At 39.4% G+C, this 24,314-nt stretch overlaps 2 protein-coding genes across 6 annotated transcripts in view; one reads left to right on the plus strand and one right to left on the minus strand.

Annotated features, from left to right (window-relative positions):
• The window catches only part of itgb1bp1 (integrin beta 1 binding protein 1), a 1,043,117-nt gene that overhangs the window by 951,038 nt on the left and 67,765 nt on the right, over positions 1 to 24,314 (minus strand). The gene's annotated exons all lie outside the window — the stretch shown is intronic.
• The window catches only part of LOC133646340 (leucine-rich repeat and fibronectin type-III domain-containing protein 5-like), a 277,314-nt gene that overhangs the window by 86,414 nt on the left and 166,586 nt on the right, over positions 1 to 24,314 (plus strand). For 4 of the 5 annotated variants that reach the window (XM_062041594.1, XM_062041593.1, XM_062041592.1 and 1 more), the window contains one exon: positions 9,458 to 9,558. The exons of the other annotated variant lie outside the window; for it this stretch is intronic. The gene's annotated coding sequence lies outside the window, so the exon portion shown is untranslated. The remainder of the gene's footprint in view (positions 1 to 9,457; positions 9,559 to 24,314) is intronic. 5 annotated transcript variants of the gene reach the window in all.

Below are 24,314 nucleotides of genomic sequence, written 5' to 3' on the forward strand. Positions count from 1 at the left end.
CTGTAGTAACGGAATATGGAACACTCTTATCAAAATTTTCTGCAATAATGCAATAATCATTTGCAGGGTTTCGCCTAGACTGCCAAGATACCTGTGGCGGTGGGGGTGTGGTCAGGGGGCGTGGTTATGGCCGTGGTCACCATGATGTCATCAAAGTCAAACACTTTGCCTAACTTGCCATGATGATGTATTATATTTCTTTAAAAAGGCTCAAAAAAGGTATACATACATTTAAAAACAAATTTGTTATTATTAATTAGTATTAACATATTTTATTTGTATTCGTTTTGCCATATTTTCAATTGTTGCTGCTTATTGTACAAAGTACATTTAATGACTTTTTTTTAAAATTAAAAACAACGAGCAACAAATCTAGAATCTTCTTCTGGTGTTATTATAACATGTACCCATGTTTAGAGACTCTACTTCTGTCACACTTAGCCTGCTCAGTGGCCTTGTGGTTGGAGTGTCCGCCCTGGAATCGGTAGGTTGTGAGTTCAAACACCGGCTGAGTCATACCAAAGACTATACAAACCCATTACCTCCCTGCTTGGCACTCAGCATCAAGGGTTGGAATTGGGGGTTAAATCACCAACATGATTCTTAAGCGTGGCCACCGCTGCTGCTCACTGCTCCCCTCACCTCCCAGGGGGTGGAACAAGGGGATGGGTCAAATGCAGAGGGTAATTTCACCACACCTAGTGTGTGTGTGACTATCAGTGGTACTTTAACTTGCTTTGCGCTGTTGCTCCAGTTGGACTTTCTCTCCTTAAAAGCCGCCACTTTCCACTTGATATTTGCACATTTTGTAGATGGCTGTCCGGAGGTAAAATTTGAATATATTAAAATGGCGTCCACATTGCAGACGTACTGACATAACTTTTGTTTACATCCGCTTTCAGCAGTGCGGTTTTTGGTAATCAATAGTTTTTCCGGTGGTCGAGTTTTTGGTACATCACTTGTCAATAGTGTGCAAATAATAGCTAAATATATAAATTCACACTTTAACGATGTGGTGCGAACGGTGGTAATGTTTTATGCTCGTGTGGTTTGGATTTAATGTCAGTTTTCCCAAGTTTGCAAACACACAGTCTGTGCCTGAAAGGTGATTGGCGGAGAATGAGAAAGTGTTTTGCGGACTCCAGACAAAAGTGTTTTCACGGAAGGTAAAACCTGTTTGAATTGTGCCGTTCGTTATCATAAGATTGGTAATAAAATTTAAAAATAGCGTAGGACTTTGTGTGATTTCTTTTGGGGGATACAATATATTTTATTACTTTAATTTGTTTTCAAGTAAAAAAATAAAAAAATAAATGAAAATCCCGTGGCGCTGCGCCACACTCAATTACATTAAGGGGTAACTCTGGATTGAGTCTCAGTTGTTATTTGTGACGGAGCACTCCCTCTCTGAATAAAGGCAGCACATTCACGACACATGAACATGCACACACATCCACATGTTATTCCCTGTTGTCACTTTCAATTCTAATAGAAACACGATCAGCACAATTCCACATGTTCTCTCTCTCTTTTAAGATACAAACAAGGGTGCACACTTGGTCGTACTTTCATATAAACATACATGATTGCATACATCTTACCTTTCTGCTGACGTGCAGTGTTCTCTCCCGGCAACACTGCGTCATTACTTCGGTGTTAATAAACGTGTACTTTTCCCGCGGCGTCACATAAATATTCAAACACGGCAAAACATATGTATTGTCTGTATTTTATATATTACCTCCACTGTATAGGCTAAGGTTTTCCTGTCTGTTTTTTGTTAGTAATCCCTGAATTATGACTGACAGGGTCTTAAAGCTTTTCCTGCCATGACATTTATTATTTGTTTCATGGATTTTGTTTGTTTCCTGTCCAGTGCTTTTATATCTGTTTCCACTTCCTGTTTTACTCCATTTTCCACCACTTTAGTTCAAGTATATCTAGCTGCTGCCGCGCAGATCTACTCCCAAGTCACGTCCACTTAAAGGCCTACTGAAATTAATTTGTTTTATTTAAACGGGGATAGCAGATCCATTCTATGTGTCATACTTGATCATTTCGCGATATTGCCATATTTTTGCTGAAAGGATTTAGTAGAGAACATCGACGATAAAGTTCGCAACTTTTGGTCGCTGATAAAAAAAGCCTTGCCTGTACCGGAAGTAGCGTGACGTCACAGGTGGAAGGGCTCCTCACATTTCCCCATTGTTTACACCAGCAGCGAGAGCGATTCGGACCGAGAAAGCGACAATTACCCCATTAATTTCAGCCAGGATGAAAGATTTGTGGATGCGGAACGTGAGAGTGAAGGACTAGAGTGCAGTGCAGGACGTATCTTTTTCGCTCTGACCGTAACTTAGGTACAAGCTGGCTCATTGCATTCTACACTCTTTCCTTTTACTATTGTGGATCACAGATTTGTATTTTAAACCACCTCGGATACTATATCCTCTTGAAAATGAGAGTCGAGAACGCGAAATGGATATTCACAGTGACTTTTATCTCCACAACAATACATCGGCGAAGCACTTTAGCTACGGAGCTAACGTGATAGCATCGGGCTTAACTGCAGGTAGAAACAAAAGAAATAAACCCCTGACTGGAAGGATAGACAGAAAATCAACAATACTATTAAACCATGGACCTGTAACTACACGGTTAATGCTTTCTAGCCTGGCGAAGCTTAACAATGTTGTTGCTAACGATGCCATTGAAGCTAACTTAGCAACGGGACCTCACAGAGCTATGCTAAAAACATTAGCTATCCACCTACGCCAGCCAGCCCTCATCTGCTCATCAACACCCGTGCTCACCTGCTTTCCAGCGATCGACGGAGCGACAAAGGACTTTACCCGATCTTTAATGCGGTCGGCGGCTAGCGTCGGATAGCGCGTCTGCTATCCAAGTCAAAGTCCTCCTGGTTGTGTTGCTGCAGCCAGCTGCTAATACACCGATCCCACCTACAGCTTTCTTCTTTGCAGTCTTCATTGTTCATTAAACAAATTGCAAAAGATTCACCAACACAGATGTCCAGAATACTGTGGAATTTTGCGATGAAAACCGAGCTTTTTGTATTGGATACAATGTGTCCGAATACTTCCGTTTCAACCATTGACGTCACGCGCATACGTCATCATACATAGACGTTTTCAACCGGAAGTTTCGCGGGAAATTTAAAATTGCACTTTATAAGTTAACCCGGCCGTATTGGCATGTGTTGCAATGTTAAGATGTCATCATTGATATATAAACTATCAGACGGCGTGGTTGGTAGTAGTGGGTTTCAGTAGGCCTTTAAAGGGGAACTGCACTTTTCGTATAATCGTTCACAATCATTATGGAAGACATCAATCAATCAAAGTTTTTTTATACAGTCCTTAATCACAAGTGTCTCAAAGGGCTGCAGATCCCACATCAGGGCAAGAAAAAACTCAACCCAATGGGATACAATGACAAACCTTGGAGGGGACCGGTGCAATGGATGTCCAGTCCATAGTGGGGCCAGCAGGGGATCATCTTGAATGGAGACAAGTTGAGGCGCAGAGACGTCACCAATTGATACACAGATGAGTGGTCCACCCCGGGTCCCGACTTTGAACAGCTAGCGCATCATCTGTGATCACCTGATAACCACTCCATGCAGGAGAGGGGGCAGAGCAGAAAAGAGACGGCAGATCAACTGGTCTAAAAGGGCGGCTCTATTTAAAGGCTAGAGTATACAAATATGTTTTAAGATGGGATTTAAATGTTTCTAGACATGATGACAAATTGATTTTTTTTAATGCATTCTAAATATTAAATACAAGTAAATAAAAGTCCTCTTACAGTCGAGCCAATGGGAGCTCCACTATTCCGCCCATAAAATCTGATAAATTACCATTCAAAAAGCGCCAACAATTTTCAGTTTACATTTCGTGACTTGAATATTAACGAAGTATTAGTGTTAATATTATTATAAAAGCTAACGTAGACAAACTTTCTAGAGCGGCACCATGATAACTTCCGGGTGTGCCTATATTTGCATCATCGAGTGGTTTGCTGCTGCTCGCTTCCCTGCTCCCTGAACGTTTGTAGATCATAAATCATGCCTCTCACCTAAAAAATAGATGGCGGAGAACATAATCCGACAAGTTGGGACATTTTGACAGCCGTTTCGGACCTGGAACTGGCGAGTTCCAGGTCCTAAACGTGCCATCCAAACAATACCTCGTTTGTTGACAAGAACATACAGCCATGGAAGCACATTCAATGTATTTATTAAGAACATGTAACACAAACCAATGAAAGATTCAAAAGAGCTGCCGTACTGCCGCTGCTTGTCTGCTAAGCTAACAAAAACAACTCAAGCTAAAACGCCTGTGAGAACGTGGACTCGCTGACACCACACGTCACTGAGTAACAGGCAGCACCTTTTAAAGGCACACACACAGACGCACACACTGCTCTCATATGAAATGTATCTCTACTGCATTGTCAGATATTTTCACGTTTTTTTAAGGTATGCATTAATTACTTTCCCTTATGATGGCATTGTGTTCATATGTTTGAGTGTTCATGTGTACCTTGTTTGAGTGATAATGAAAATGTGATATTTAAGACATTTCATATTGCTACTGTTTTTTTCTGTGCTACAAAAAAATGTCTGTGCTACTAATTTTATTTAACGTACAGCTCTGCCTTAGCCATCTTGGATTACGTTACAAATCAGGTGTCAACTCTTGCGTTGTTATTGCCATGTGGGCATGTCTTTAAAACGCGGTTCACTTCTGTTGTTGTCACCGTTGTGGGCGCAACTTAGAGTAAGCACAACATAGAGTAGTGTCTGCGGCCACAGCTAGACCCTTCTTCTATAGTTTGAGCGCTGGTTCCCTCACTTGTCCCTGATTGGCAATCAAGACACACCTGTCTTTGGTTGTTTTTTATGGGAACCCTGTCTTCTGGACTGGGCTGGGTAATTTCTGCTTTTTGCTTTGTATCTCCATGCTGCAAAGATTTTCCCAAAGCTTCCTGTGCACTTTCCCGCGACACTATTTTTGTTTTGTCATTAAATACATTTACCTGCACTTCGCCTGCCGTCTTTGCATCCTGGGGTCACGACCAACATAACCGTGAAATGAAACGTGACAGTTTCCCATTACATTAGCTGCATAACTCAAAAAGTTGTGGGCGGGTTTTGATAGAATGTCAGATGTGCGATAAAGAACTTGTGATTAGATTTTCAGGGGGAACTGGATCACCGTCTAAATTCAGAAGAGTGCATTTATAGTTTTCCGTAATGTTAGCCATCATGCCTGTTTACAAAAAGCCAAAAATGTATCACTGCTATTTTTATGACCCAATTACACTAAAACACATTCAAGATTGCTGTCAACCTTCTCTAAAGCAACCATTGTGCGGTTTTTATAGCCAGGTTTGACTGTATCATACTATCAGGAAAATGGCATACTGCAGGTGTACACTGTATACATGATCAAATACGACCTACATAAACAACACTACACTAAGTAGAAGAGGTGCTCCTTACAAATTGCAGGAAACATGAAAGATGATACTGGTGTCTAATTCTCCTTGATCACAACTTCACAACACAATCCAAAGCTTTTTCTCTGAACCGTAAAACAAAACGTCAGGAAATCAAGCATGTGTAATAGACATCCACAGTGGGAAAAATAATGACTTGATTCCCTGCTAATTCAGTATGTTTACCCCTTATGGAAATATGAACAGTCCAGCATTTTTTGGGTATACTTTTTATTTTAACTGAATCCTAAAGGAAAATGACTCGTTGAGAAGCACATGTTTTGTGTAGTTGGTCGCCAGGGTTACGCACGAGGGGTTTTTGTCTACTTCTTCACAAATACTTAACAAATTCTGAACGTTTTGAAGTGGCATGCTTCATTTTCATGGAAGACAGTGGGGTTTTTGTAATAGTCATTGCATCACACTCCTGCCTGAGTGCGACCCTGTGAATACATAAAAAACATGTTGGATTCATTATGCTCTATGTTTTTCTCCTGAGTAAGACAGAGTGTACTCAAATTGTTCAAGTTGCCTCAAATATGTTCTCAGGTTTATACATTGGCATTTCTTCCAAACAAACACCAATATTGGCAACGGAATTGTCTGGCTCAGTGCAATTCAAATTGGGCAAAAGGACAACTTTTTTTCTTGTGTTATCATTATACGTACCCATATTACAAACCCCGTTTCCATATGAGTTGGGAAATTGTGTTAGATGTAAATATAAACGGAATACAATGATTTGCAAATCCTTTTCAACCCATATTCAATTGAATGCACTACAAAGACAAGATATTTGATGTTCAAACTCATTAACTTTTTTTTTTTTTTTGCAAATAATAATTAACTTAGAATTTCATGGCTGCAACACGTGCCATAGTAGTTGGGAAAGGGCATGTTCACCACTGTGTTACATGGCCTTTCCTTTTAACAACACTCAGTAAACGTTTGGGAACTGAAGAGAAACATTTTTAAGCTTCTCAGGTATAATTATTTCCCATTCTTGCTTGATGTACAGCTTAAGTTGTTCAACAGTCCGGGGGTCTCCGTTGTGGTATTTTATGCTTCATAATGCGCCACACATTTTCAATGGGAAACAGGTCTGGACTACAGGCAGGCCAGTCTAGTACCCGCACTCTTTTACTATGAAGCCACGTTGATGTAACACGTGGCTTGGCATTGTCTTGCTGAAATAAACAGGGGCGTCCATGGTAACTTTGCTTGGATGGCAACATATGTTGCTCCAAAACTTGTATGTACCTTTCAGCATTAATGGCGCCTTCACAGATGTGTAAGTTGCCCATGTCTTGGGCACTAATACACCCCCATACCATCACAGATGCTGGCTTTTCAACTTTGCGCCTATAACAATTTGGATGGTTATTTTCCTCTTTGGTACGGAGGACACGACGTCCACAGTTTCCAAAAACAATTTGGAAATGTGGACTCGTCAGACCACAGAACACTTTTCCACTTTGTATCAGTCCATCTTAGATGAGCTCAGGCCCAGCGAAGCCGACGGCGTTTCTGGGTGTTGTTGATAAACGGTTTTTCGCCTTGCATAGGAGAGTTTTAACTTGCACTTACAGATGTAGCGACCAACTGTAGTTACTGACAGTGGGTTTCTGAAGTGTTCCTGAGCCCATGTGGTGATATCCTTTACACACTGATGTCGCTTGTTGATGCAGTACAGCCTGAGGGATCGAAGGTCACGGGCTTAGCTGCTTACGTGCAGTGATTTCTCCAGATTCTCTGAACCCTTTGATGATATTGCGGACCGTAGATGGTGAAATCCCTAAATTCCTTGCAATAGCTGGTTGAGAAAGGTTTTTCTTAAACTGTTCAACAATTTGCTCACGCTTTTGTTGACAAAGTGGTGACCCTCGCCCCATCCTTGTTTGTGAATGACTGAGCATTTCATGGAATCTACTTTTATACCCAATCATGGCACCTACTTGTTCCCAATTTGCCTGTTCACCTGTGGGATGTTCCAAATAAGTGTTTGATGAGCATTCCTCAACTTTATCAGTATTTATTGCCACCTTTCCCAACTTCTTTGTCACGTGTTGCTGGCATCAAATTTTAAAGTTAATGATTATTTGCACACAAAAAAATGTTTATCAGTTTGAACATCAAATATGTTGTCTTTGTAGCATATTCAACTGAATATGGGTTGAAAATGATTTGCAAATCATTGTATTCCGTTTATAATTACATCTAACACAATTTCCGAACTCATATGGAAACAGGGTTTGTATATCAATCATATGTGCTTGTTTTATTATTTGGAGGGTTTGCAGCCACATTGTTTCGTCTCTTGCCTGCTTTTTCATTTGAAATGCTCTCCTTGCAGTTTCTTGTCAGTTTTCTTCCATTTACACAGTGTAAAGCCTAATGTGGCAATGTTCATTGGGATTTTGGGTGATACTGTATCTGAATGTATTTAAATTCAGTTGCAATGGATAAACTATCCCTTTGTACAGTAGACTATTCATTAGGTTGGAATCGTGAATGATTGAATACATTCAATGGGTAGTAAGTAATGTTCCGATCAGAGCTGTATGCTGCCGATTCCGATACTGATCATCCATGAGTGAGATCGGCCAATACCAATACCCATCAGTTGTATTAACTGTAATTTTTTAAATGTACTCATGTTGAGTGCTATTGACAGTTTACTATCAACACAATATTTCAACTAGTTTCTTATTCTCTTATTACGTTCATTTATTTAATCAAAACAAAGTCAATAGTTCACAATAACTAAGCAAAAGCAAAAAATACATTCTACTATTCATTCAGGTTCTTTGTCAAAGTCCTCCTGTGTCCAGGGAATCGGCCCCTTAATCTGTAAACATTTACAAAAACCAGAAATAAAATATTTTGACAATATGTGTACTTCTTGCTGCGACAATGCTGACACACAAATAGTTGGTATATTATCTTTTCTCGAGACCATTGGTTCTCAAACAAGTCCCACCGGCTATTGGAGTACCACCATAATGGACGACAATATAATGCGGTAGCCTAGTAGGCCTAAGTATACATTAAAAACAAGGCAGATGTTTTATTTAACAAGTACATTTAATAGTTTTGGCCACTGTAACATTACACACTGTTTGACCAAAAACACTGTGTTTGACTACGGGAAAATAAAACTCAGTATTTTAATCAAGTGATTCTTTGGCGTACCAATAGTTTGGGAATCACTGCTCTTGACTCTTTTTAATCTACTTGTGAATTTTGTGTTAATAAATGTTGACTTTTTGCTGTAACATGGTTCAATCTTCACTTCTTAAACTTTACTAAGCACATATTTCTTGGTATTGTTTCAAGCTAACTTAGCAATTAGCTTAGCTCTATTAGCATGCCTGCTCCTGGCTTGCTCCCGGTGTGTAAAATTTTTAGCCTCGTTCTCCAGTGATATTAATACTTGATAATTGTTCTTAAGATGCTAAGAAATGCAGTTTATTTGCCGTATAGGAGGTGATTATTATCAACTTAGGAGAGTGGCTTTACACTGTGTATGGAGTTACACTATTACCCGCTAGCTTGTCAGCCGGAGGACAAAGAAAATACCATGTCAGCTAGAGGGGATCAGTGTTTGTGATCAGCTTTTAAAAGCATTACTCGGCAATAGCAATCAGATAGTTTTTCGTAAAGATCGTCCGATACTAAAAAAGTGTGCAACCTGTCCATCCATAACCTGACAAACAATATCTATCCAGTTAATCTCAAGTCCAAAATTAGTACAATACAATTATCAATGAAAGCCAATGATGCCACATTAAATATGCCTTTAAGTTGCTTTCCACTTGCACTCATGTGTGTCCAGTTCCTGTGCTTAAATTCAATCCATGAAACACACCAGAGATTAAGCTGTCTGCAACACTTTGGATGGTTTTATTAAAATACACACATTTTCTTTTTACTCTAGTGAAAAAAACTGAAGAGCTGCACCAGCACCCTCATCAATACCAATCTACGGTAACATGTGAAGCCTCAAGTAGACTGACGTCTGCTTTCACATTTCTCAAGGTAAGGATGTTCTACAGAACTCAACACTTTTCTTCAATTGTGTCATGTTTTGTAAATGTTTATGGATACGCAGTCAAAACCACCATACATATAACTAGGGCTGCAACAACTAATCAATTAAATCGATTAAAATCGATTATAAAAATAGTTGCCGATTAATTTAGTCATCGATTCGTTGGATCTATGCTATGCGCATGCGCAGAGGCTTTTTTTAATTTTATTTTATTTTTTAAATAAATAAAATTAATAAACCTTTATTTATAAACTGCAACTTTTACAAATACCTGAGAAACAATAATCAAAATAAGTATGGTGCCAGTATGCTGTTTTTTTTTCCAATAAAATACTGGATAGGATAGAAATGTAGTTTGTCTCTTTTATCCGATTATTAATCGATTAATCAAAGTAATAATCGACAGATTAATTGATTATCAAATTAATCGTTAGTTGCAGCCCTACATATAACCTGTAAATGTTCTAAAAAGGCTATTATTAAACTTAGATTGTGATTTTTGAGTTATTTCATATCAAATAGCATCATGTACAGTAGGGAAGGGATTCATACGGCCCCATTCCTCTGTGAATTCCTGGACAGGGAGGTGGAGGGTTAATTATTTTGTAATGCAGTTTGCTGAAAATGATGGAAAGCACCACTCTACATAGGAACTGTCGCTGTGGTCAAAGTTGATATTGCCACAAAACACATTTTAAGATATTCAACACTCTACTGCTGTCTGGCGGCCGAAGGGGATAGTGCACACCCCGACTTTGTCACGTTTCATGTGTCAGGTAAACTGCGACAAATGGGGCCACCTGAATCCCCTTGCTACTGTACTATAAGCCTCGACATTAAAATGCCTATAAAATCGTTTCAGTTCTAGCTAAAACATATCAATGCAACAGTAGATTGCTACTGTAATAGTGTTGTTGCCAGATGAAAATTCACTCGAGCCATCAGAATCTGATGCCTTCTTAATGCAATTGTTTTTGTTTTTTTTTCAAATAGAATTTTATAGGAAAAACATGCAGCATACACCGGCATACAGCCATTAATAATGTGTTATAAATAGCACTGATGATTTTATTTTTCATGAAGAATAGACGATAGCCTGCAATGTTCTTTCAATTAGCATGGAAATGAGTGTGACCCCTTTTTGGCTGGTATATCTCAGTGGGGATGTACCATTGTAACTGAGGTGGCCCAATTTAGATTTGACGCTAAGACGCAGCCATTTAATCAGGGTCGGCTATGGAAATTAAGCTCGTCCATTCTGGCTATTTCAATCAGTACAGTCTATGGTTATTTAGTTCTTCTTCAGGGTAATATATCTCATACACATCTTCTATTACCTGATCAACAATAGCTTTTTTTCCCCTATCAGGAAGTCACATTGAATGTACCTTCCTTGACATTGTGTTGCAGATTTGTGCTCCTTCATGCTGACTTTTTCCTTTCCAAATGTTCCTTTCCTTTTTTTTCCCCTCCTGAACTGGTTGATAGATTCAACCTTGATACATCCCTCTGGGCTGTTCCAGAAAGCTGAACTCAGCTGAAAAAAAGGACGGAGAAAGCAGGTCGAGGAAGCAAGAGGGACTAGATGGTGGGCAAGAGGATAGGGATCATGCAATCGGCATTATTAGTTAAACACCCTCATTTTCAGTGTGGAATTTTAATGACAATTATGGCTTCTTGAATAGAAGTAAAGATAGATAATTAATAATTTCAGGGCAAATCACTCTACGGAGACAGCCCTCGCAAAAATGACTAATGATCTATTGCTAACGATGGATTCTGATGCGTCATCTATGTTGCTGCTTCTTGATCTTAGCGCCGCTTTCGATACCGTCGATCATAATATTTTATTAGAGCGTATCAAAACACGTATTGGTATGTCAGACTTAGCCTTGTCTTGGTTTAACTCTTATCTTACTGACAGGATGCAGTGCGTCTCCCATAACAATGTGACCTCGGACTATGTCAAGGTAACGTGCGGAGTTCCCCAGGGTTCGGTTCTTGGCCCTGCACTCTTTAGTATTTACATGCTGCCGCTGGGTGACATCATACGCAAGTACGGTGTTAGCTTTCACTGTTATGCTGATGACACTCAACTCTACATGCCCCTAAAGCTGACCAACACGCCGGACTGTAGTCAGCTGGAGGCGTGTCTTAATGAAATTAAACAATGGATGTCCGCTAACTTTTTGCAACTCAACGCTAAGAAAACGGAAATGCTGATTATCGGTCCTGCTAGACACCAACATCTATTTAATAATACCACCTTAACATTTGACAACCAAACAATTAAACAAGGAGACTCGGTAAAGAATCTGGGTATTATCTTCGACCCAACTCTCTCGTTTGAGTCACACATTAAGAGTGTTACTAAAACGGCCTTCTTTCATCTCCGTAATATCGCTAAAATTCGTTCCATCTTGTCCACTAGCGACGCTGAGATCATTATTCATGCGTTCGTTACGTCTCGTCTCGATTACTGTAACGTATTATTTTCGGGCCTCCCTATGTCTAGCATTAAAAGATTACAGTTGGTACAAAATGCGGCTGCAAGGCTTTTGACAAAAACAAGAAAGTTTGATCATATTACGCCTATACTGGCTCACCTGCACTGGCTTCCTGTGCACTTAAGATGCGACTTTAAGGTTTTACTACTTACGTATAAAATATTACACGGTTTAGCTCCAGCCTATCTCGCCGATTGTATTGTACCATATGTCCCGACAAGAAATCTGCGTTCAAAGAACTCCGGCTTATTAGTGATTCCCAGAGCCAAAAAAAAGTCTGCGGGCTATAGAGCGTTTTCTATTCGGGCTCCAGTACTCTGGAATGCCCTCCCGGTAACAGTTAGAGATGCTACCTCAGTAGAAGCATTTAAGTCCCATCTTAAAACTCATTTGTATAATCTAGCCTTTAAATAGACCCCCCCTTTTTTAGACCAGTTGATCTGCCGTTTCTTTTCTTCTCTCCTCTTCTCCCCTGTCCCTTGCGAGGGGGAGTTGCATAGGTCCGGTGGCCATGGATGAAGTGCTGGCTGTCCAGAGCCGGGACCCCGGGTGGACCACTAGCCTGTGCATCGGTTGGGGACATCTCTGCGCTGCTGACCCGTCTCCGCTCGGGATGGTTTCCTGTTGGCCCCGCTGTGGACTGGACTCCCGCTGATGTGTTGGATCCACTGTGGACTGGACTTTCACAATGTTATGTCAGACCCACTCGACATCCGTTGCTTTCGGTCTCCCCTAGAGGGGGGGGGTTACCCACATATGCGGTCCTCTCCAAGGTTTCTCATAGTCATTCGCCGACGTCCCACTGGGGTGAGTTTTTCCTTGCCCGTATGTGGGCTCTGTACCGAGGATGTCGTTGTGGCTTGTACAGCCCTTTGAGACACTTGTGATTTAGGGCTATATAAATAAACATTGATTGATTGATTGATAAAAAACAGTTTTTGTACAAAATGGGGGGTTGTTGGTTGTGTGCAATATGCAGTAGATCGGGTGCTTTAAACCAGTGGTCCCCAACCACCGGTCTGGGAACCGGTACTGGTCCGTGACGCATTTGCTACCGGACCGCACAGAAACATTAATTAATTTATAAACTACCACATTTAATCAGACTCAACTTTCGCCTGTCCCACTAAACCCACCAATAAGCCTGTTAATAGATGTATATTACAACTCCATTGTAGTTGTAATGGGACAATGCACATCAATGGATATATAACATTTTAATGTGCCAGATTTTGGGCAAAGGCTAATTTACACGTAGAAAGCCGGTCCGTGAAAATAATGCATACATTAAACCGGTCCCTTGTGGAAAAAAGGTTGGGGAACTCTGCTTTAAACTATTCTATGACCATAAGAATTGTAGTAGACTTCCACATTTTCCAGGGGTGGGGTTTCAAAACAAATACTGCCTTCTTTGTGGGAAAGAAATCTGTACTAATTTACGTAACCAGTCTCCAATATTCATACACGCCATTTGCAGATCCTGGTAGGGAGCAGTTTATTTTGGTCCCGTAAGGCAGTGTTTTTCAACCACTGTGGGAAATTATCCAAAAAATATTGTTTGCAAATCAATAATTATAATAATGTGCCGTTGTTTAGTGCCTGTGCTGTGTAGAGCTTGGCATGGTAACCATGTAAAACTCCACATCAGTAGGTGGCAGCAGGTAGTTCATTGCTTTGTAGAAGTCGGAACGCGTCGAGGATGGTTTGTCGTGATCCCAATATGCAGAGCACAGCGGGAGACAGCGTGCAGGTAAACAGGTATGTAACACTTAAACCAAAAATGAACAAAAGGCAAGTCCCGCTAGGAAAAGGCACTGAAGCATAGGGATGGCTATGCAAAACAAAGGTAAAACTGAACTGGCTACAAAGTAAACAAAAACAGAATGCTGGACGACAGCAAAAACTTACAGCGTGTGGAGCAGGGACGGCGTTCACAAAGTACATCCGTACATGACATGACAATCAACAATGTCCCCACAAAGAAGGATAGCGTACACACAACTTAAATAGTCTTGATTGTGAAAACAAAGCATGTGCGGGCAATAGCGCTCAAAGGAAGGGGTGAAGCTGCTACAGGAGAACACCAACAAAACAGGAAGGGTCACCAAAATAACAGCGCAAGACAGGAACTAAAGCACTACACACAGGAAACAACAACAAATTCAAAATAAGGCACGACAACCTGGTGGAGTTTCATTCTTTAACCTTTTCTGCTGGTGGTGTGCCTCCGTATTTTTTCACAAAAAAAATGGGCCTTGGCTCAAAAATGGTTGAAAAACACTGCTGTAAGGCACGTAATTCACAGCCTCATTTGGGCCTGATTTACAGTGCTTCAGGTTTGCATTTATTAAAAAGCCATCACAACACCATAGCACCACCCAAAGCGCATATGTTAGCATGTTAAAAGTACCTATGTGATATAGATTGCGCTTCAATAGCCTTCAGCCCAGAAAAGGTGGTGCGTAATATATTTCTGTGCCGCACGTCAACAGCATGACTAAACGTCACAGGTTGGACCCTATGATGCCATCGTTGCGTTTTAATTTGGTTGCTGTGTGTAAATATGGCCGCTGCTCCTCTTCATCAAGAAGAGCCAGATGAAGGGGTTCAGGCATCTGGTCAGAATGCCTCCTGAAATCTCCCTGGGGCGGCGTTTAGGGCGCGTCTGACTGGTAGGAGACTCTGGGAAGACCTAGGACACGGTGGAGAGACTTTGGCTCCTCTCTGGCCTGGGAACGCCTCAGGATTCCCCAGGAAGAGATGGACGAATTAGCTGGGTAGAGGGAAGTCTGGGCTTCTTTGCTTAGGCTGCTGCCCCCGCCACCCGACTTTGGATAAGCGGAAGAAGATGGATGGGTGGATGGATGTATGTAAAAATGGTGCCACTGAAGTGGCGGCTGGTTGCAGCAGCTCTGTGCTCCTTTGTGTCCTCCTTTGTGTTATTTATTGTTTCCCTCTTGTTTTTATGTTTTTACCTTTTGAATTGAATTGAATTTCGAACCTGCACAGTACAACACATTTTTTTTTTTTTTTTTTACATTTTGGCAGAGACATTTATGCAATGCTTGAAAAGGGGTTGGATGAAGCAGATGCTTATAATATCCCAACCCCTCTCACACACTCCACATTTAACATAAACCATATAATACAAGAACAATACCATACAAACAAAAACAAGAAAAACTTCTGTACACTAACAATATAATAGTACCACTGTTAATTTAAGACAAGACAAGACGAGACAAAACACACACACACACACACACACACACACACACACACACACACACACACACACACACACACACACACACACACACACACACACACACACACACACACACACACACACACACACACACACACACACACACACACACACACACTCACACACACAGGCCCAAACACTCTCTGACCATACACCTCTCTCCCATCGCTCTGTGCTGAGGGCATCACTCTCTTTCCTCCTCGTACTTCTTCAGTACTTCTTTTTTAAACAGTGTTTTAAATTGAATCATGTTGGAACACATTTTTAACTCATCCCCTAAGCTGTTCCACAGAGTGACTCCACGCACTGAAATGCACATTGATTTTAAAGTTGTTCTAAATTTAGGCAAGTATAATTTGTTGTTTCCTCTAAGACAGTAACTATGGTGAGCATCTCTATCCTGGGATAGGTTCTGTATATTGGATGGTAGAGAGTTTTGGGACATAATTTGAACAGTTTTAAAATTGATCACATCGTGCAGTTTAAGTTGCTTTAAGTCCATGAATAGTGGATTTGAATGATGTTTGTAGTGAACATTAGACACCATTTTAAAACACTTTAGAACTGCGCAATGAAGAGTAGCACTTTTGTGACATTTGCACTCCTTTAAATACTTTTTTGTGTACTTTTTTGTAAAAAATCTATAATTTATTTTTAATATTGTTGGATGAATAAAATCTATCCTATACTATAAATGCGTAGGGTAATGAGTGTCTCCATAAAATACTAAAATTCCACGACATAGTGAATTTGCAAACAGCTAAAATTATACACAAAACAAAATACAATCTGCTACCCAAGAATGTACAACAATTCTTCTCAACAAAAGAAGAGAAATATAATCTTAGAGAAGAATGTAATTTAAAACATTTATACGCACGTACAACACTTAAGACCTTCAGTATATCTGTATGTGGAATTCGATTATGCAATGGATTAATCAAACCATGTACTAATATGATCCACTTCATGAAACTCTTCAAACTTAAAGTGTTTACAAAGTACAAAGAAGAAGAACCATGATAAACATTCTGAATTTATTTCATCCAGCCATTCATTTTCTAGGTAATCTCACTTATCTCACCATATGAAATATAACTTACTTAACTAATGATTTATTTATTTATATTGTTATTATTTATGGAGTATATTGTGAATAAATTGAGAACAGGAAGTGAACAAAAGTTTTAGCAACTGCTGTGTCATTTGCCCCAGGATTAAATAAACTCTGCTTCTTCCTACTCCTTTTCGAACATGTTGAATCGAGAAACTGGAAACTGTGATGTATTATGTTGTATGCATGCATGTTCCAAATAAACACAAACAAACAAGCAAAATGGCAACAGCCATCAAAAACCTCATTTAAATAGGGTGGTCTGCAACACTTCTGCACTTATCAATTGTTCAGCAGTCTTACTAGATCAGACCTGGGCAAATTAAGGCCCGGGGGCCACAAGCGGCCCGTTAAGCTTTTCAATCTGGCCCGGCGGACAGTCACAAATAATTGTTTTATATCTTTAAGATGGAAGGTGTAGCTGCCATTATGATGTGCAGTGATGTTTTCTAATTACCATAAGTCTTGAACTATACAAAGTATTTCAATGGTTGGAATCTGTGCTTATGGCTGATATACCAGTTACTATGGTAATCTAATCAGTTACTATGGTCATCTAAGTCACAGCAGCTCAGACGAGGCACCAAGCAGTGTGGGCGGGAAGCGTTTCCACAGACGCGGAAGGAGATTTTCACAACAAAGTTCTAAAGCTTAGTGATGTATCAAATATATCAGATTGTAAGTGGGTTTATTTGGTACCCTTCGCCTTCATATTTCACTGTTTGTTGCATTTTTGCTTGCGTTTCACTTGATTGTAAAATATGTCGATCGAAAGGGGGTGTGACGTTCATATTTTCTCAATATTTAGTGTTTTATCGTTAATAGAAAAAATTAAAATTCCATTACGTTTTTTAAGGCGGTCTGTCATAACTTTTTTAGCATTCAATCAGACATTATTACGAGGTTTTATATTAGTGTTCCTACAAATAGATATACCGGCCCCCAGACACATTTTTTTCTCTACATGTGGCCCCCGAGTCAAAATAATTGCCCAGGCTTGTGCTAGATCAACACAGCACACCCGTTAATAGTAAAGTTTGCACATGCCATTTAGCAGGGTTACAAATAAGGACTCACAAGAACAGCACATATAGATTGTAGCGACTATTCGGCACTACTGTTTAGTCGCTTTTGGTGTGGTGGATCCAGCTGTAACGCGCTTGAAGTAAATGTCCACCAGAATGATGCATTCAGGATGTAATCCCATTTATTATACAAAAAGGTTCATCGATAAAATGACATTCATATAAATGTCTGGGCAAAAGCCCCTCACGTGACTACAGAGCTCCATGTTGGACACCAGTTTGGAGTCGCCGCCAAGTGACACTACACTTCCTCATTCGACATTTCTTTTAAATTGACATGTTTTTTGAGGTGTAAACATGCCTTGTTGTGCGGCATGGGGACACTCCACTCAGCAAAAATGTGGAAAGCAATTATGGAAAGTAAAGGTGTGCCTTGAAGGCTTGACTGCCAATGCATGACAACAGTATCTTGTGCGAGGTAAGAAAGCATACATACATGTGGTGTTACTCACTCTTATTAAAAGTGAGTTAATACACTTTTCCTGAAAAAACTTTGCTGAAAACCAATAATCCAAACTAAACTAATAAAGTTTGCAGTAAAAAGCAGCATTAGTTCAGTATTCAAGTATGGTGATAATTAAATCAGGAAGACTTATTAACAGAGTAAAATAAACAACATTTTTGGGGATAATAATAGATAAGACAATGAACTATAAATCTCATATAAAACACATACAACATAAAATGGCAAATAATAATAATGCAAAAAAGCTAAACATGTTCTGGAGCTAAACTCACTCCATATTCTCTACTGCTCGCCGCCAGTGTTACCATATTTAAGTTGTTGTGCAGAAATATGGGGAATAATCATAATTTCTCTGGGATTGTTGGTCAAAAGCTAATGAAAATGTTGGCAAAATAAGGGTAATAAGTAATTTTTTTGTGTATATGTATTTGTTTTACATTTATTAAGTCGCGTGGTGCGTGTGTGAGAGCCTGCTGGTCACTAAACACTGCAGGAATGTAACAGCAGATGGCCGCAAAATTATACTTTCACAAAATAAAAGCATGCTTTATTGTAAATTTATGAGCTGGAGTATGTTCAGAACTACAGTATATTTAGTCTTTTTGTTTTGGTTGATTTCGTCAGGAAAACTAACATCAGAAGGACAGCAATTGCATGCTTCCGTGTACAGCCGCACACATCCTTGGTAGAAAAGATGGCGTTTAATTGGCCATACTCCCTCTGTTATACAACTCTGATAGGGACACCTGAATACTGGCACCAGTGGTCAACTGACACATGCACGCCAAACAAGCAAACATAAACCAAACAAATCAGACCCAAAGAAGACACAAATGGCTCCTACATAAATGCTTTGGGTCAACTTGGTTCATCCTTTACACACCAGCCAGACTCTAAGAGACAGTGTTTGTTTGTTTCTTTTGCTCTTTTCTCGCTAATTGTCGTCTCGCTTCATGGAAAAGTATGAGCGAGACTCTGACACAAAGAAGGATCACAAAGAAGATCAAATACCAGACACAGTGTTATGCTTTTAATCAAAAAAAGTGCCACACTTGTTATAGTTCTGGAGTTTAATTAGAGGCCGACACTTTTGAAGAAGAAAGTCAGTCTGCATCTCTTAACCTGACTTTAAACTAGGGGTGAAACAATTTCTCGAGTAATTAGATTATAACTTATGATCAAGTAATTTTCTCTGAATTAATAAATCGTTTATTTAAAGGGGAAGTGCACTTTTTGGGGGAATTTTGACTATTGTTCACAATCATGAAGAGAGACAAGAAGACAAACATTTTTTTTTCTTCGCGTTCTAACATGTAAAAATTGGCTCATTTTAGGTAGCTAGCAATGCAGCTAATGGGAGCAATCAATTCTACCACTAAATCACTTAAAAAATGCATTCAAAACCTGTCAACAATACTTCATTTACGTTCCGTAATCTGTATAATAACCAAGCTGTAGCAACATTGTTATTGTAAGCGCAAAAACAGAGGAACTCTTTTTCTAGCGTAGTAACACATCGGTGTGCTTCAGTATTAGCCGTAAAAGATAACTATCGCAAACATATATTAACGTTGTTGCCCTATGGGAAACTGGGTAACACATGGCACACTGACACAGCTTAAAGGCCTACTGAAACCCACTACTACCGACCACGCAGTCTGATAGTTTATATATCAATGATGAAATCTTAACATTGCAACACATGCCAATACGGCCGGGTTAACTTATAAAGTGCAATTTTAAATTTCCTGCCACACTTCCGGTTGAAAACGTCTAGATATGATGACGTATGCGCATGACGGAATCAGTTGATACGGAAGTATTGGTACCCCATTGAATACAATACAAAAAAGCTCTGTTTTCATTTCAAAATTCCACAGTATTCTGGACATCTGTGTTGGTGAATCTTTTGCAATTTGTTTAATGAACAATGAAGACTGCAAAGAAGAAAGTTGTAGGTGGGATCGGTGTATTAGCGGCGGACTACAGCAACACAGCCAGGAGGACAGAGATCGATAGCAGACGTGCTAGCCGCCGAACTCACCTTAACTTCCTCCGTCTCGCCGACCGCATCTGTGATCGGGTGAAGTCCTTCGTCGCACCGTTGATCGCTGGAACGCAGGTGAGCACGGGTGTTGATGAGCAGATGAGGGCTGGCTGGCGTAGGTGGATAGCTAATGTTTTTAGCATAGCTCTGTGAGGTCCGGTTGCTAAGTTAGCTTCAATGGCGTTGTTAGCAACAGCATTGTTAACCTTCGCTAGGCTGGAAAGCATTAACCGTGTATTTACATGTCCATGGTTTAATAGTATTGTTGATATTCTGTCTATCCTTCCAGTCAGAGATGTATTTATTTTGTTTCTATATGCAGTTAAGCACGATGCTATCACGTTAGCTCCGTAGCTAAAGTGTTTCGTCGATGTATTGTCGTGGAAATAAAAGTCACTGTGAATGTCCATTTCGCGTTCTCGACTCTCATTTTCAAGAGGATATAGTATCCGAGGTGGTTTAAAATACAAATCCGTGATCCACAATAGAAAAAGAAGAGAGTGTGGAATCCAATGAGCCCTTGTACCTGAGTTACGGTCAGAGTGAAAAAATATATGTCTTGCACTGCATTCTAGTCCTTCACTCTAACGTTCCTCATCCACAAATCTTTCATCCTCGCTCAAATTAATGGGGTAATCGTCGCTTTCTCGGTCCGAATCGCTCTAGCTGCATTGAAATCAATAGGAAAATGTGAGAAGCCTTTCAATTGACTATGTCACGCTACTTCCGGTAGGGTCAAGGCTTTTTTTTATCAGATACCAAAAGTTGCGATCTTTATCGTCGTTGTTCTCTACTAAATCCTTTCAGCAAAAATATGACAATATCGCAAAATGATCAAGTATGACACATACAATGGATCTGCTATCCCCGGTTAAATAAAAAAAAGTCATTTCAGTAGGCCTTTAACCTATTGTTACTATAACAATCTACAGGGTTGATATAGTTGGCTTCACTTTCTTCCTCTCCATTTATCTGCTTTCTTTTGTATTTCAAGTTATCATTACATATATGTATTGTTGCATTTGAAACAACTGTATTGTTGATAATAGAGGTAATTATTGTTATTATTCATTATCAATAGTGCAATTTCTATTGGTATTAGTATTGCTCCATTTGTAGTGTACCGTATTTTCCGCACTATAAGGCGCACCTTCATTGAATGGCCTATTTTAAAACTTTGTTCATATATAAGGCGCACCGCATTATAAGGCGCATATAATAGACGCTACAGTAGAGGCTGGGGTTACGTTATGCATCTCGTAGTTGCGAGACCTGTTGTGGCTCAATATTGGTCCATATATAAGGCACACGGGATTATAAGGCGCACTGTCAGTTTTCGAGAAAATTGGAGGTTTTTAGGTGCGCCTTATAGTGCGGAAAATACGGTAATATTGTTCATTGTCATTTCTGTATTATCAATATTTATTTCACTCACTGTTTCTTCGCTAACACTTTTACCATCATATTTGTACATATCCTATTTGCTGATGTTGTTGTTGTTGTTGTTATTGTTGTGTTTGCTGTTGTTGTTGTCTCTCTGTCTTATCCCCCTCTTGTCCCCGCAATTTCCCCCCGTCTTCCTTTTTTCTCTCTTTCTATCCCCTCCTGCTGCGGCCCAGCTGCACCAAATAATAATATAAATACATTTAATAAAGTCAAATACAAATAAGGCAACAAGAGAAGTATCCCCACTTCTCTTTTGTAAAGTAAATCTCTACAGCCGATATGGGCATCTACATCAAAAAAAGATAAGGTTGTGAATCCTCATTTGCCCCAAATGTGTCGTCTTTGTTATTGTTACCAGGTCTGCCATGACTAGACACACACGCGTTTTGTATCTGGAAGTAGGACACACATTGTTGCTGGAAGTCAGACGTGCGCTGCTATGGAAACGGAAATCCATGTGCGAAATAAGTCAGCACCGTAATAGATTAAAATGATCAAAATACGGTTGATATTGAACATGTTACATATTGTTATGAACGTGTCTGTTACTACATGATATATAGTCTTGCAGTGTGTATATAAAACGTTGATGGAGGGTTTTGAAGTTGTCTTGGAGCAGGGGTGTCCAAACTCATTTTAGGTCAGGGGCCACATTGAGGAACATCTATCCCCAACTGGTAAAATCATGGCATGATAACTTAAAAATAAAGATAACTTCAGATTGTTTTCTTTGTTAAAAAATAGAACAAGCACAATCTGAAAACATAAAAATCATAGTGTTTTTTTTTTTTTTACACTTACATGTTGCGGTTAGTAATAGTCTATTTGTCGTGATAATATTCATCAGTCGAATAGGTGGAATTGAGTCTGGCAGGGTTTTAAAATGCTTCAATTGGTGTTCATTTTTAATCAATCAGAATATGGAATAAATAATGTCAAACTCAACTTACAGGGTGTTATTAATGTAATTTGCCTATTTTCTTCAACTGATGTACTAACATCATATAGTTTATTCTGTACACATATAGCATCATCAAAACAAAACTTGTGAATTTGGACTCATTTCATTAATCACACATAAAGGTAGAAGAATATACAAATTATTTCAGCATACATTTAGAGGAGCAGTTTCTTTCATTCAAAAATTTCAGCTCACTTTTATACTTATCAAACTCATCCTGCGGGCCGGATAAAATCTGTTTGCGGTCCTGATACGGCCCGAGGGCCGTACGTTTGACACCCCTGTCTTAGAGGGTTTTGAAGGCTACAACGGTGACTCCCATTAGTCACATCTTTCAAGCTTTTTGTTATCATCTTTAAAATCCAAATAAATAAAAAAAGACGTGTGACATGCACAATTCCAATAAAGTGCAGTTACCCTTTAATGCACGACAACTTTTAATGTGGTCCAACGAGCTTACGTCACCCAGGCAGAGGAAGGTGGAAGTAGATGCAGTATTCACCATTTATTCATTTATTTAAGGCCGACATTAACAAACAAAGTAAGGTTAATGCATATTTGCTGCTTTCGATTCGCCCTTGCTTATAAACTGAATGAAAGTCTGGCAACATGCATCATAAATCTGGTTCACAACAAATACACACCTGCTTTGCAAGGTCTGTTCCTCCCGATTAAGCGACTCTGTCATCGTATTTAGCGAGTAGAGAGGTATGCATTAAAAGTAGAAGAGAAGAGTGTGTGTTGCATTGGGAATTTATTCGGTTCAAGCGGTCACAAAAGGCAGAGTCTTTGTGTGCACAGTGTGTGCATTACCATTAACTTCTTGGTTAAATACATAAACCAGGGGGCATTTGTGGACCATGGCTCTTTTTTAAGGGCCCGTCCCACATTGTAAAGGATGAACAATAAACAATGCACAAATGTAAAAATAGAAAAATAAGTATTAATTAGGGATGGTATTACGGCCTAAAATCTAAATTGGTCAAAATATATTGCAGCCTCCTGCGATAAGACTCTATGTCACAATATATAAGTTGGTACTGTATGTACTCTGGTTTTCCCGATACCAATATGTTGGTACCGGTACTGGTTCCAAATTGTATTTCGATACTTTTTCATACTTTTCAAAATAAACATCATTTTTGGTTTCATTTTAATAAAAAAATCTTACAATACATTAAACATATGGTTCTTATTGCAGGCTGAAACAAAAAATAACAAGCATTAAAGACATTGGGCTTTTCTTGTTGCACTCACAAAACAAATTACAATTTTCCATATTACATAAGATCTGCCATAATCTAGGATTAGGTTCGCATAGAATAGAAGGCTTTATTGACATTGTATTAAATGCTTCATGATTTATGTTTGCCACTCCTGGTCTGTGCTTTAAGACAAATACAATCATTAGTAAATTACTGAACACAATAGTATGGCTGAAACTACACAGCTAAGACATGTAGCAGGTAAAACACACATTTGTTAAAGATGAAACACAAATTGTAGGACTTTGTTACAAAATTCTGTCATTTCACTTGCATAAGTTTGCGTTACGTGGGCAGTTTGGACTCCGCTAATATTTGGCATCAAGCCAACCAGCTGTGTGCATCTACCAGTGTTTCCCACACATTCATTTATTTGTTGCGGCCCACCACGAAATAATTAAGGCCGCCACAAAAAAAAAAAAAATGTTTTCATTTTTTTTCTTTTTTGTGTACTGTCCAGCTTCTCAGGCAAATCATATAGTTGATGTAGATGCCAATATCGGCTGTTCAGATTTACTTTACAAAAGAGAAGTGTAGGATCAAGATTTTTGGAGCTCTTTGTTCAGTGGATCAGATGTTTGATG

The sequence above is a fragment of the Entelurus aequoreus genome, linkage group LG03 (assembly GCF_033978785.1).
Source record: "Entelurus aequoreus isolate RoL-2023_Sb linkage group LG03, RoL_Eaeq_v1.1, whole genome shotgun sequence".
Lineage (NCBI taxonomy): Eukaryota > Metazoa > Chordata > Actinopteri > Syngnathiformes > Syngnathidae > Entelurus > Entelurus aequoreus.